Source organism: Syngnathus floridae, unplaced genomic scaffold (genome assembly GCF_059516105.1).
Source record: "Syngnathus floridae isolate MCC-2025c unplaced genomic scaffold, RoL_Sflo_1.0 HiC_scaffold_56, whole genome shotgun sequence".
NCBI classification, from domain to species: Eukaryota; Metazoa; Chordata; class Actinopteri; order Syngnathiformes; family Syngnathidae; genus Syngnathus; species Syngnathus floridae.
Window position 1 is genome coordinate 302216 of NW_028284085.1, and position 13878 is coordinate 316093.

The 13878-nt window shown below is 48.4% G+C and overlaps 1 long non-coding RNA gene across 1 annotated transcript; it reads right to left on the minus strand.

Annotated features, from left to right (window-relative positions):
• Nucleotides 1–4153: 4153 nt before the first annotated feature.
• Nucleotides 4154–5510, minus strand: LOC148378263 (uncharacterized). Its single transcript, XR_015856056.1, has 3 exons — nucleotides 5347–5510; nucleotides 5158–5234; nucleotides 4154–4690 (listed from the first exon to the last, which is right to left on the minus strand). It is a non-coding gene; the product is annotated as an uncharacterized LOC148378263 (long non-coding RNA).
• Between the last annotated feature and the right edge of the window lie 8368 nt (nucleotides 5511–13878).

Genomic DNA, 13878 nt, shown 5'->3' on the forward strand with positions numbered 1-13878 from the left:
GCCTACGGACAATGACGTCGCGCTCGCGGCTCATGGTTGACGGGCTGAGCAGCCGGGCAAGTCCGTCGTTTTCAGCGCACAGCGAGTGGCAAAGGCGCTGACAAAACGGGAGCTTTGAGCTGCTGAAAACGGCAAAACAAGTCTAAAGCGTGTTCAAACGCGTGCGCACAATGCTCCTGCTTGAAAGGTCGGAATTTAAGGGGCCAATTTTTTGGATGGCGGCCGCCGGCCAAGCTTTGGACGGAAAAGGTTTCCTGGCGACAGCGAGCGAGCGCGGCGCTGCCGTACGTGCACCGAGTCGCCTGCCTGAAGACCTTGGACAAGTCGTCGATGATGTGCCGCTGCTCCACAACTTGAAGGAACTCCATTTCACCGTCCTGCTGGCCGCAACCGCGGTCCAGGTCATTGAGCGAACTAGGCCTTCTCTGTGGAACACAAATGCAGTGGACTCTGTTGGCACGCCGCCGTTGTCCGCGTCGACTTACCAAGCTTGCCATCTCCTCGTTCTCCTGGGTGACAAAGCGCACTTTGTTTTCAAGGCGACACAGCACCAGCGAGAGTTCTTCATTCTTCCTGCTCAGGCGTTTGTTTTTGTACAGGAGTGGCAGAAACTGGCTTTCTGTTTCTCTCAGTCGCTTTAGCTGCAAGCATGAAGTGCGGGATGTGAAAGACGCACAACACGCGGGCCAGAACGTATCCATTCCTTTTGCATCGGTTTGAACGGAATCGTGGCTTTGGCTCCCAATAAAAGACATCTACCAGGCAACCGACTCGCCGCGCCGCTCAACTAATAAGCAAGCGCAATGGGTGCCTCGCTGGATGGCGCGCATCAAACGTAGCGCAAACCTTCAAGCGTGCCGTCAATAAATTACCAGTTCATTGCGCTCTTCAGAAAGCAGGGCGTTTCGATCCTCCAGTTTCCTGATGACTGCGCTGAGCTCAGCGATTTTCAGATGAAACCGTCGCGTGTCCCGATCCTCCTGAGACTGAAAACGCCCCGCAACACACACACACAAGCACTCGTTCAAAGTTCAAAACTGTTTTTGTGCTACCTTCCTCCAGCAACGAACTAAGTCATGCGTACTGCAAGTGTGTGATGAGGTGGCTTACGCAATGAAGAGGATTGCTAGTAGCGGCGTTGACCCCACTTCCAGGGTAGTTTAGGCCCGCCCTTTGGGAATCCCTCAGGGCAGCGATCTGCTGCTCGGCAGCCTGAGTCTGCAGCTGAAGGCGGTGGACGTGGCCGGCCCCAGGGCTTCATCCAAAACACTAACCGCTCTGTCTTTCAGCTTGATCTCATCCGTCTGGATGTACAAACGGGGAGCGCTCAGGCAGGCGGGCAAACTCATTTGCCAGAATTGTGACAAAAACAAAGAGAGCAACCGGCCAATTTTTTTCTGGAATCGACTAGAACACCTTTGCTGTGACAAAAGCGAAGCGAGCAACCGGACATTTTCTTCTTGTGAAATAGAATAGAATAGAATGCCTTAGGTGTCATTGCACTGCAGGTATACAACGAAATTGGGAACATAGCCACGCACCGCGCATCTGATCAGTCCTACCAGTCGGCGGATCTCCCTCTCGCAGTCTCTCTTGGTTCGGCTCAGCTCCTCCCGATGCTGGTGATGAGCCGATCGGAGCTCGGCCGCTCGGGACTGCCAGGCCTGCTGGGCCGCTGCCAGGGCTTCTTCCGCGCTCCTGGTGGAGGCGACACCGCTCGGTCTCCCGACACCGCCGCGTCTCCTCCACCTCCGCCAGCAAAGCGCCCCCCCTCCTCACCTGAGCAGACATTGCGCCACACCGGGCCGTTGAGACCGCAACGGAGCGCCGCGACGCTTACTGGGGACAAGCTACACAATACGGTAGCGGCCGCATCGAAGCCCGACGTGGCGTGCGGATAGTCAGACACGGATAGAGCGGATCACCTTGTCCATGGAGCCGTCCCTCAGGCTGAGGACCAAGGCATTCAGTCGCTGGATCTCTCCATCTTTGATTTTGATCACTCTCATCAGCTCCATTTCATGCTGCCGCAGTAATGTCTCCCTGGTAATGGCTAACTCTTTCTGCTTCTCCTCATGGAGTTTGCTTTTGAGTTCCGTCATGGCGGCGGTGGCACGGTGGTGCTCCGCCCGCAGGTCCTGACTTCTCTCTCTCTCCAGACAGCTGACCTGACATGACTTAGACTTAGACAAACTTTATTGTCATCTTGTCTGCACATGGTGCATACAAAACGAAATTCCGTTGCATACGTCTTACAACAAAGTAGTGATATTGCAGTTGAATAGAAGTAACATATCCTATGAAAATATATATATATACATATATACTATATATATATATATATATATATATATTAAAAATAAGTATAAAGTGCAGCAGTGATAATTATGCAATAGTGCAAGTAGGCAAAACAGTATTCAAGAGTGTGCAGAGGAATGCTAAACCATGTATTAAACTTCTATTTAAAGGGTTTATACAAGTTCAGTAAAGTTGGTAGTGCGAGATAGTGCAAGATAGAGGTCCGTAGTGTCATAAAGTACAGTTCTGTGAATGTGTGATGCAGAGTTCAGTTTAGAGCTCAACAGTTCTAGTGTTCAACAGTCTGATGACAGCAGGGAAAAAGCTGTTGCAGAACCTGGTGGACCTGCAGCGGATGCTGCAAACCTCTTCCCAGAGGGCAGCAGGGAGAACAGTCCATGGTGGGGGTGTGATGGGTCATTGATGATGTTACGGGCACGGGACATGCAGCGCTGAGATGAAATGTCCTGAATGGAGGGAAGAGGAGCCCCTATGATCCTCTCTGCTGTCCTCACCACTCTCCTCACGTTCTTCCAATCGGAGGCGGTGCAGCCTCCACACCACACAGAGAGACAGCTTGTCAGAATGCTCTCTATGGTGCTCCTGTAGAACGTCCTCATGATGGGTGGGGGCAGGTGGGCTCTCCTCATCCTCCGCAGGAAGTACAAGCGCTTCTGTGCCCTCTTGACCAGTGCCGTAGTGTTCATAGTCCAGGTGAGGTCTTCTGTGATGTGGACCCCCAGGAATTTGGTGGTGCTGACCACCTCCACAGCTGAGCTGTTGATGATCAGTGGAGCGTGGTGAGGCTGTTTTTTCCTGAAGTCGACGATGATCTCCTTCATCTTCTCCTCATTCAGGATCAGGCTGTTTTCTCTGCACCAGCCCACCAGCTGCTCCACCTCCTCTCTGTAGTCCAGGTCGTTGTTGTCTCTGATGAGCCCCACCACCGTTGTGTCGTCTGCTGACTTCACGATGTGATTGGTGGTGAACCTGAGGACGCAGTCGTGTGTCATCAGGGTGCACAGCAGGGGGCTCAGGACGCAGCCCTGAAGGGAGCCTGTGCTGAGGGTGATGACATCAGAGGTGTTCTGTCCGACCCGGACTGACTGAGGTCTGTTGGTGAGGAAGTCTAGCAGCCAGTTGCGAAGGGGGGTGTTGAAGCCCAGGTGTTCCAATTTTCCTACCAGATGCTGTGGGATGATGGTGTTAAACGCTGAGCTGAAGTCCAGGAACAGCCTCCGCACATGGGTGTTCTTCTCCTCCAGGTGAGCCAGGCTCAGGTGAAGAACGGAGGAGATGGCGTCCTGAGTGGAGCGGTTTTGCCGGTCGGCAAACTGGAACGGGTCAAATAATAGGGGGAGTCTGGAAACGATGTGACCTTTAAGCAGCCTTTCGAAGCACTTCATCATAACCGGAGTCAGTGCAACAGGCCGGTAATCATTAAATGAGGTGATTTGAGGTTTCTTCGGCACCGGAATGATGGAGGCAGTCTTAAAGCACGCCGGCACTGTGGCTTGGCCCAGCGAGGTGTTAAAAATGTCTGTGATGACCCCAGCCAGATGACTTGCACATTCCCTGAACACACGCCCAGGAATGTTGTCGGGGCCAGGGGCCTTACAGGGGTTGACTCTCCTCAGGGTCTTCAACACATCGGCGGAGTCAAGGCAGAGTACCTCCTCTTCCTGATGGGGGACAGTTTTAACTGCTGGAGTGCCGTTTAGTGCCTCGAACCTCCCAAAGAAGTTATTTAGACCATTTAGAAAGTCAGCATCAACTACACCCACCGGGGGGGGGGGGAGGGTGAGTTGTAGTCTGTAATCGCCCGTATGCCTTGCCACATACTCCTGATGTTTTTGACGTCGTGGAAACGATCCTGAAATTTTCGACTGCGGTCTCGCTTCGCTATCCTGATGGCACGGTTCAAGTTGGCTCTCGCTGTCCTCAGTGTCTCCTTGTCGCCAGACTTGAAGGCAGAGTTCCGCGCTCGTAGCGTTTGACGTACCTCCTCAGTCATCCAGGGTCGTTGGTTGCCCCGGGTGATGATATTCTTAGTGGTGCTGACGTCCTCGGTGCATTTGTTGATGTAGGCTGACACAGTCATGGCACACGCATGTCTAATCTACATCGGGAAAACTGGGAGGGAGGGAGGCAGGCAGGGAGGCAGGCAGGGAGGCAGGCAGGGAGGCAGGCAGTGTCTGTCTGTTGAGGTTTTCACCTTGTTCTTCTCCTGCTGAAGTTCTAACTGGACGTCCATCAGTTTGGTTCTCAGCTCGTCATTGGCGGCCTGAAGGGCGTCCGTTCGCTCCGCCTTGGCCCGCCCTGCCGGAGCTCGTTTGGACATCTCTTACTCGAGTCTCGCCCGGTCGTCAGTCAGAGATCACAACATTTGTACCTGGAGAGCACAAACGCAGCGCTGTTTTCCACTGGCTTCGAACTCAACTTCAATCGGTACCGTAACTTACAACATCATAAACATAGAACTAGCTTGACTTATTCATTGAATAAATGCATTTGGTTCTTCAAAACTGCATCACGCAACATAGCGTGACCGAGACGGCCGTTATCCACCTGCGTGAAGTTATTTGGTGAAATGAATGAGATGTTTAAGACACCATCGTTCTGTCTCTATGTAGATGAAGGTAAATAATCGATTGCTGAAGGTCCAAAGGTGTTGTGATAAACAAATAAACATATTAGTGATTAGTGACATATTTGTGATAAACATATTAGGCAGGATAATCACATATGTTAACGTGACTGCCCACACTGTATTTATTTATGGTTATTTGTTAAATCGAGTACTGTTAGACATGAAATAGGAAGTGTTTAACATAAATGGAAGACGAAAGGGGTACTCACCATTGTAGCTCCTGCTGGTCAATGATACGAGCCTCTTCTTGCAGTGGAAAACATACAGCCAACAAACACCGTGGAACCTAAAGGAATGAAATTAAACATTAACATTTAGCCTCAACCAACATTCACAGATACAACGCAACGCAAACTACACAAACGTAAATCTTTTTAAACACAATGAGTTGTACTTACCGTGTACGCTCTAGACGGTCCACTTGCAAGCGGAAAATAAAGATATTTCTGTTGATAATCGTCGTGTTTGTATCCGGTGTCTCGCTCAAGGCCATTGCGCCCACAGATTTGAATTTTGGCGAGAGTTCAGCCTATTGACGTCATTTCCGCGGTGTAATACCCGCATATCTGAAACGGCAAAGTTAAGAGTAGAGTTAAATAAAGTTTTTAGTCAACGCAATAATTTACAACCGTTGACCAGTCGAAATAATCGTCGAAATTTGGCGTCTGTGGCTGGAAGCAGACGCCGAGTTCGACATTCCTCCCAAACGCCACACTCCCTTGCTTTTCAGGGCTAAAAAAAAACAGTTGTAATTACCTTGTACGCTCTAGACGGTCAAGTTGCAAGCTGAAAACAAAAATATTTGCCTTGTTAGTCATCGTGTTACTAACAGCTGTGTCTTGTTTGCCAGAACTGCCGCTTTCCTACTTCCTGTTGCAAGCCACGCCCACGGATTATAATTTTGCCGTGAGTTCCGCCTATTGACGTCATGTCCGCGTCACATGACTGCGACGTAATATTATCTAAAACTGTTTGTGCGGTATTGTGTTGTTCTGTGCGGTATTGTGTTATTCTGTGCGGCGTCGTGTTGTTCTGTGCGGCGTCGTGTTGTTCAGTGCGACGTCGTGTTGTTCAGTGCGGCATGGTGTTGTTCAGTGCGGCATGGTGTTGTTCAGTGCGGCATGGTGTTGTTCAGTGCGGCATAATGTTGTTCAGTGCGGCATAATGTTGTTCAGTGCGGCATGGTGTTGTTCAGTGCGGCATGGTGTTGTTCAGTGCGGCATGGTGTTGTTCAGTGCGGCATAATGTTGTTCAGTGCGCCATAATGTTGTTCAGTGCGGCATGGTGTTGTTCAGTGCGGGATGGTGTTGTTCAGTGCAGGATGGTGTTGTTCAGTGCGGCATGGTGTTGTTCAATGCGGCATGGTGTTGTTCAGTGCGGGATGGTGTTGTTCAGTGCGGCATGGTGTTGTTCAGTGCGGCATAATGTTGTTCAGTGCGGCATGGTGTTGTTCAGTGCGGCATGGTGTTGTTCAGTGCGGCATGGTGTTGTTCAGTGCGGAATGGTGTTGTTCAGTGCGGCATGGTGTTGTTCAGTCCGGGATGGTGTTGTTCAATGCGGGATCGTGTTGTTCAGTGCGGGGTGGTGTTGTTCAGTGCGGGATGGTGTTGTTCAGTGCGGCATGGTGTTGTTCAATGCGGCATGGTGTTGTTCAGTGCGGGATGGTGTTGTTCATTGCGGCATGGTGTTGTTCAGTGCGGCATGGTGTTGTTCAGTGCGGCATGGTGTTGTTCAGTGCGGCATGGTGTTGTTCAGTGCGGCATAATGTTGTTCAGTGCGGCATGGTGTTGTTCAGTGTGGAAAGGTGTTGTTCAGTGCAGGATGGTGTTGTTCAGTGCGGCATGGTGTTGTTCAATGCAGGATCGTGTTGTTCAGTGCAGCATAATGTTGTTCAGTGCAGCATGGTGTTGTTCAGTGCGGCATGGTGTTGTTCAATGCGGCATGGTGTTGTTCACTGCGGGATGGTGTTGTTCAATGCGGGATCGTGTTGTTCAGTGCGGCATAATGTTGTTCAGTGCAGCATGGTGTTGTTCAGTGCGGCATGGTGTTGTTCAGTGCGACATAATGTTGTTTAGTGCGGCATAATGTTGTTCAGTGCGGCATAATGTTGTTCAGTGCGGCATGGTGTTGTTCAGTGCGGCATGGTGTTGTTCAGTGCGGCATGGTGTTGTTCAGTGCAGGATGGTGTTGTTCAGTGCGGCATGGTGTTGTTCAATGCGGCATGGTGTTGTTCAGTGCGGGATGGTGTTGTTCAGTGCAGGATGGTGTTGTTCAGTGCGGCATGGTGTTGTTCAGTGCGGAATGGTGTTGTTCAGTGCGGCATGGTGTTGTTCAGTGCGGCATGGTGTTGTTCAGTGCAGGATGGTGTTGTTCAATGCGGGATCGTGTTGTTCAGTGCGGCATGGTGTTGTTCAGTGCGGCATGGTGTTGTTCAGTGCGGCATAATGTTGTTCAGTGCGGCATGGTGTTGTTCAGTGCGGCATGGTGTTGTTCAGTGCGGCATGGTGTTGTTCAGTGCGGCATGGTGTTGTTCAGTGCGGCATAATGTTGTCCAGTGCGCCATAATGTTGTTCAGTGCGGCATGGTGTTGTTTAGTGCGGGATGGTGTTGTTCAGTGCGGGATGGTGTTGTTCAGTGCGGCATGGTGTTGTTCAATGCGGCATGGTGTTGTTCAGTGCGGGATGGTGTTGTTCAGTGCGGCATGGTGTTGTTCAGTGCGGCATAATGTTGTTCAGTGCGGCATGGTGTTGTTCAGTGCGGCATGGTGTTGTTCAGTGCGGCATGGTGTTGTTCAGTGCGGCATGGTGTTGTTCAGTGCGGAATGGTGTTGTTCAGTGCGGCATGGTGTTGTTCAGTGCGGGATGGTGTTGTTCAATGCGGGATCGTGTTGTTCAGTGCGGGGTGGTGTTGTTCAGTGCAGGATGGTGTTGTTCAGTGCAGGATGGTGTTGTTCAGTGCGGCATGGTGTTGTTCAATGCAGGATCGTGTTGTTCAGTGCAGCATAATGTTGTTCAGTGCAGCATGGTGTTGTTCAGTGCGGCATGGTGTTGTTCAATGCGGCATGGTGTTGTTCAGTGCGGGATGGTGTTGTTCAGTGCGGCATGGTGTTTTTCAGTGCGGCATAATGTTGTTCAGTGCGGCATGGTGTTGTTCAGTGCGGCATGGTGTTGTTCAGTGCAGGATGGTGTTGTTCAGTGCGGCATGGTGTTGTTCAATGCAGGATCGTGTTGTTCAGTGCAGCATAATGTTGTTCAGTGCAGCATGGTGTTGTTCAGTGCGGCATGGTGTTGTTCAATGCGGCATGGTGTTGTTCACTGCGGGATGGTGTTGTTCAATGCGGGATCGTGTTGTTCAGTGCGGCATAATGTTGTTCAGTGCAGCATGGTGTTGTTCAGTGCGGCATGGTGTTGTTCAGTGCGACATAATGTTGTTTAGTGCGGCATAATGTTGTTCAGTGCGGCATAATGTTGTTCAGTGTGGCATGGTGTTGTTCAGTGCGGCATGGTGTTGTTCAGTGCGGCATGGTGTTGTTCAGTGCAGGATGGTGTTGTTCAGTGCGGCATGGTGTTGTTTAATGCGGCATGGTGTTGTTCAGTGCGGGATGGTGTTGTTCAGTGCAGGATGGTGTCGTTCAGTGCGGCATGGTGTTGTTCAGTGCGGAATGGTGTTGTTCAGTGCGGCATGGTGTTGTTCAGTGCGGCATGGTGTTGTTCAGTGCAGGATGGTGTTGTTCAATGCGGGATCGTGTTGTTCAGTGCGGCATGGTGTTGTTCAGTGCGGCATGGTGTTGTTCAGTGCGGCATAATGTTGTTCAGTGCGGCATGGTGTTGTTCAGTGCGGCATGATGTTGTTCAGTGCAGCATGGTGTTGTTCAGTGGGGCATGGTGTTGTTCAGTGCGGCATAATGTTGTCCAGTGCGCCATAATGTTGTTCAGTGCGGCATGGTGTTGTTTAGTGCGGGATGGTGTTGTTCAGTGCAGGATGGTGTTGTTCAGTGCGGCATGGTGTTGTTCAATGCGGCATGGTGTTGTTCAGTGCGGCATGGTGTTGTTCAGTGCGGCATGGTGTTGTTCAGTGCGGCATAATGTTGTTCAGTGCGGCATGGTGTTGTTCAGTGCGGCATGGTGTTGTTCAGTGCGGCATGGTGTTGTTCAGTGCGGCATGGTGTTGTTCAGTGCGGAATGGTGTTGTTCAGTGCGGCATGGTGTTGTTCAGTGCGGGATGGTGTTCAATGCGGGATCGTGTTGTTCAGTGCGGGGTGGTGTTGTTCAGTGCAGGATGGTGTTGTTCAGTGCAGGATGGTGTTGTTCAGTGCGGCATGGTGTTGTTCAATGCAGGATCGTGTTGTTCAGTGCAGCATAATGTTGTTCAGTGCAGCATGGTGTTGTTCAGTGCGGCATGGTGTTGTTCAATGCGGCATGGTGTTGTTCAGTGCGGGATGGTGTTGTTCAGTGCGGCATGGTGTTTTTCAGTGCGGCATAATGTTGTTCAGTGCGGCATGGTGTTGTTCAGTGCGGCATGGTGTTGTTCAGTGCGACATAATGTTGTTCAGTGCGGCATAATGTTGTTCAGTGCGGCATGGTGTTGTTCAGTGCGGCATGGTGTTGTTCAGTGCGGCATGGTGTTGTTCAGTGCGGCATGGTGTTGTTCAGTGCAGGATGGTGTTGTTCAGTGCAGGATGGTGTTGTTCAATGCGGCATGGTGTTGTTCAGTGCGGGATGGTGTTGTTCAGTGCAGGATGGTGTTGTTCAGTGCGGCATGGTGTTGTTCAGTGCGGAATGGTGTTGTTCAGTGCGGCATGGTGTTGTTCAGTGCGGCATGGTGTTGTTCAGTGCAGGATGGTGTTGTTCAATGCGGGATGGTGTTGTTCAGTGCAGGATGGTGTTGTTCAGTGCGGCATGGTGTTGTTCAATGCGGCATGGTGTTGTTCAGTGCAGGATGGTGTTGTTCAGTGCGGCATGGTGTTGTTCAATGCGGCATGGTGTTGTTCAATGCGGCATGGTGTTGTTCAGTGCGGCATGGTGTTGTTCAGTGCGGCATGGTGTTGTTCAGTGCAGCGTAATGTTGTTCAGTACGGCATGGTGTTGTTCAGTGCGGAATGGTGTTGTTCAGTGCGGCATGGTGTTGTTCAGTGCAGGATGGTGTTGTTCAGTGCGGCATGGTGTTGCTCAGTGCGGCATGGTGTTGTTCAGTGCGGGATGGTGTTGTTCATTGCGGCATGGTGTTGTTCAGTGCGGCATGGTGTTGTTCAGTGCGGCATGGTGTTGTTCAGTGCGGCATAATGTTGTTCAGTGCGCCATAATGTTGTTCAGTGCGGCATGGTGTTGTTCACTGCGGGATGGTGTTGTTCAGTGCAGGATGGTGTTGTTCAGTGCGGCATGGTGTTGTTCAGTGCGGCATGGTGTTGTTCAGTGCGGCATAATGTTGTTCAGTGCGGCATAATGTTGTTCAGTGCGGGATGGTGTTGTTCATTGCGGCATGGTGTTGTTCAGTGCGGCATGGTGTTGTTCAGTGCGGCATGGTGTTGTTCAGTGCGGGATGGTGTTGTTCAGTGCAGGATGGTGTTGTTCAGTGCGGCATGGTGTTGTTCAGTGCGGCATGGTGTTGTTCATTTCGGCATAATGTTGTTCAGTGCGGCATAATGTTGTTTAGTGCGGCATGGTGTTGTTCAGTGCGGGATGGTGTTGTTCAGTGCGTTATAATGTTGTTCAGTGCGGCATGGTGTTGTTCAGTGCGGCATGGTGTTGTTCAGTGCGGCATGGTGTTGTTCAGTGCGGCATAATGTTGTTCAGTGCGGCATAATGTTGTTCAGTGCGGCATGGTGTTGTTCAGTGCGGGATGGTGTTGTTCAGTGCGGGATGGTGTTGTTCAGTGCGGCATGGTGTTCAATGCGGAATGGTGTTGTTCAGTGCAGGATGGTGTTGTTCAGTGCGGCATGGTGTTGTTCAGTGCGGCATAATGTTGTTCAGTGCGGCATGGTGTTGTTCAGTGCGGCATGGTGTTGTTCAGTGCGGCATGGTGTTGTTCAGTGCGGCATAATGTTGTTCAGTGCGGCATGGTGTTGTTCAGTGCGGCATGGTGTTGTTCAGTGCGGCATAATGTTCAGTGCGGCATAATGTTGTTCAGTGCGGCATGGTGTTGTTCAGTGCGGGATGGTGTTGTTCAGTGCAGGATGGTGTTGTTCAGTGCGGCATGGTGTTCAGTGCGGGATGGTGTCTTTCAGTGCGGCATGGTGTCGTTCAGTGCGGCATGGTGTCTTTCAGTGCGGCATGGTGTCGTTCAGTGAGGCATGGTGTTGTTTAGTGCGGCATGGTGTTGTTCAGTGCGGGATGGTGTTGTTCAGTGTGGCATGGTGTTCAGTGCGGCATGGTGTTGTTCAGTGCGGTATCGTGTTGTTCAGTGCGGTATCGTGTTTCTCAGTGCGGTATCGTGTTGTTCAGTGCAGTATCGTTGTGTTGTTCGTATTGTGTTTAACACTTAGCCTCTAACACTTAGCCTCTAACACTTAGCCTCTAGCATCTAGAAGGTAAATAAATAGGAAGGAAGGACTCACCGGTGACGTCTTCGCCCACGTCCAAGCGTTGTACTTTGTATTTTCATCCTTCTGACAGTGGAAAACATAGCCAACAAACACCGTGGAACCTAAACGAATGAAAGAAAACTATCATTTGGCCACAACCAACATTCACAGATACAACACAATGTGACGTGCGGGGTTGAGGTTAAAGGTTGAGTGAAGGGCCCTCGTTTTAAACTACTTTTTTGAAAAGGATTGGGAACAAGTAAGACGTATTTAATTTATTTAATGGGAAGTAGTAAGAGCTATTGAATTTAATCTATGTATTATATTCTATTGTATTGTATTCTGTTGTATTCTTTTGGATTGTATTCACACTAACCCCACTAAAACTTCAGCCCACAAAAACTCGCCTCTGGCGCCTAGCCTCTGGCACTTAGCCTCTAACACTTAGCCTTTAACACTTAGCCTTTAACACTTAGCCTTTAACACTTAGCCTAGAAGGTGAATAAATAGGGTTAAAGGTTGAGTGAAGGGACCTCGTTTTAAACTACTTTTTTGTAAAGGAGTGGGAACAAGTAAGACGTATTTAATTTATTTAATGGGAAGTAGTAAGACTTATTAAATTTATTTAATCTACTTTTCTTCCCAGGCAAAATTTGATGTGCTGCAATTCCAAATTTCCAAAGTGAATGAAGGAATGAAGTCCTTTAAATTATGATTTTGTATAAATACTAGGCATTAACACAAAATCGACGGCACAAAATGGGCAGACTTTACTTGTTTGAAAAGGACTGGTTACAAGACAGACTTTTTTAATTTATTTAATGGGAAGAAGACTTATTTAGTTTAATTGATCTATTTTTGTTCCCTGGCAAAATTCGATTTGCTGCAATTCCAAATTTCCAAAGTGAATGAAGGAAAGAAGTCGTTTAAATTATGATTTTGTTTAAATACTAGGCATAGACACAAAATCTACGGCACAAAATGGGCAGACTTTACTTGTTTGAAGAGGACTGGTTACAAGACAGACTTTTCTGATTTATTTAATGGGAAGAAGACTTATTTAGTTTATTTAATCTATTTTTGTTCCCTGGCAAAATTGGATTTGCTGAAATTGTATTTTGCCAAATCTTGCCTTGAGACCTGATAGGAAGTATTAAACGCTTAGTTAAATCAATACAAGTTGGTAATAAGAGCGAGTAATGTTGGTTGAACCGATGAATGAAGGTTGAAAGCAATTTAAATTATGACTTTGTATAAATACTAGATATTAACAGAACATCTACTGCGCGAAATGGGCAGAGTTTACTTGTTTGAGAAGGAGTGGCTTATTCAAAACTAAGATTTATTTAATCTGTTTGTTCCCAGGCAAAATTGGATGTGATGCAATTCCAAATTTCACCACATGATGGTGCCCAATTTTGACTTCATAGGACATATTAAACACTTAGCTTGTTATTATGTTCAAGGTAATCAGATTTGTTTATTATTCTAATGGCCTCTTCAAAACTATTCTGGATTACTACTTTGGATCTATTCTACATTACTTGGCAACAACATACTCTGTAACAGATTAGGCAGTATAATCATATCTGTTAACTTGAGAGTGCCCACACTCAATCTACTTATCGTGATGTGTTAAATCAATTACTGTTAGACATTATTTGTCTGATAATCTACCAAATCTTTGAATTGAAGAATTTGTGATTTAATTAATAGCTTGTTGTTATGTTAAGGGTAATCAGACTTGTATATAATTCTAATGGCCTTCTTTTGAAAACTATTCTGAATTACAACTTTGGATCTTATATTACTTTGCAACAATCTACTCCGTGACAGATTAGGCAGTATAATCACATATGTTAACTTCAGTGCCCACACTGTATTTATTTATGGTTATTTGTTAAATCAAGTACTGTTAGACATGAAATAGGAAGTGTTTAACATAAATGTTATGGCTACTCACCATTGTAGCTCGCTCCTGGTCAATGATACGAGCCTCTTCTTGCAGTGGAAAACTTGCAGCCAACAAACACCGTGGAACCTAAAGGAATGAAATTAAACAGTAACATTTCGCCTCGACCAATTTTCACACGTACAACGCAACGCGGCTACACTTCTGCTATTACAAACGTAAATCTCCTTAAACACAATGAGTGTTACTTACCGTGTACGCTCTAGACGGTCCAGTTGCAAGCAGAAAATAAAGATATTTCTGTTGATAATCGTCGCTGCTCAGTGGCTCACGGCCATCGCGCCAACAGATTTGAATTTTGGCGGAGGTTCGGGCAATTACGTCATATCCACGGCACATGACTGCGACGTAATACCCGCTTATCTGAAACGGCAGTTAAAAGTAGAGTTACATCAAGTTTTCTTGGAACCTAAACGAATGAAAGAAAACTATCAT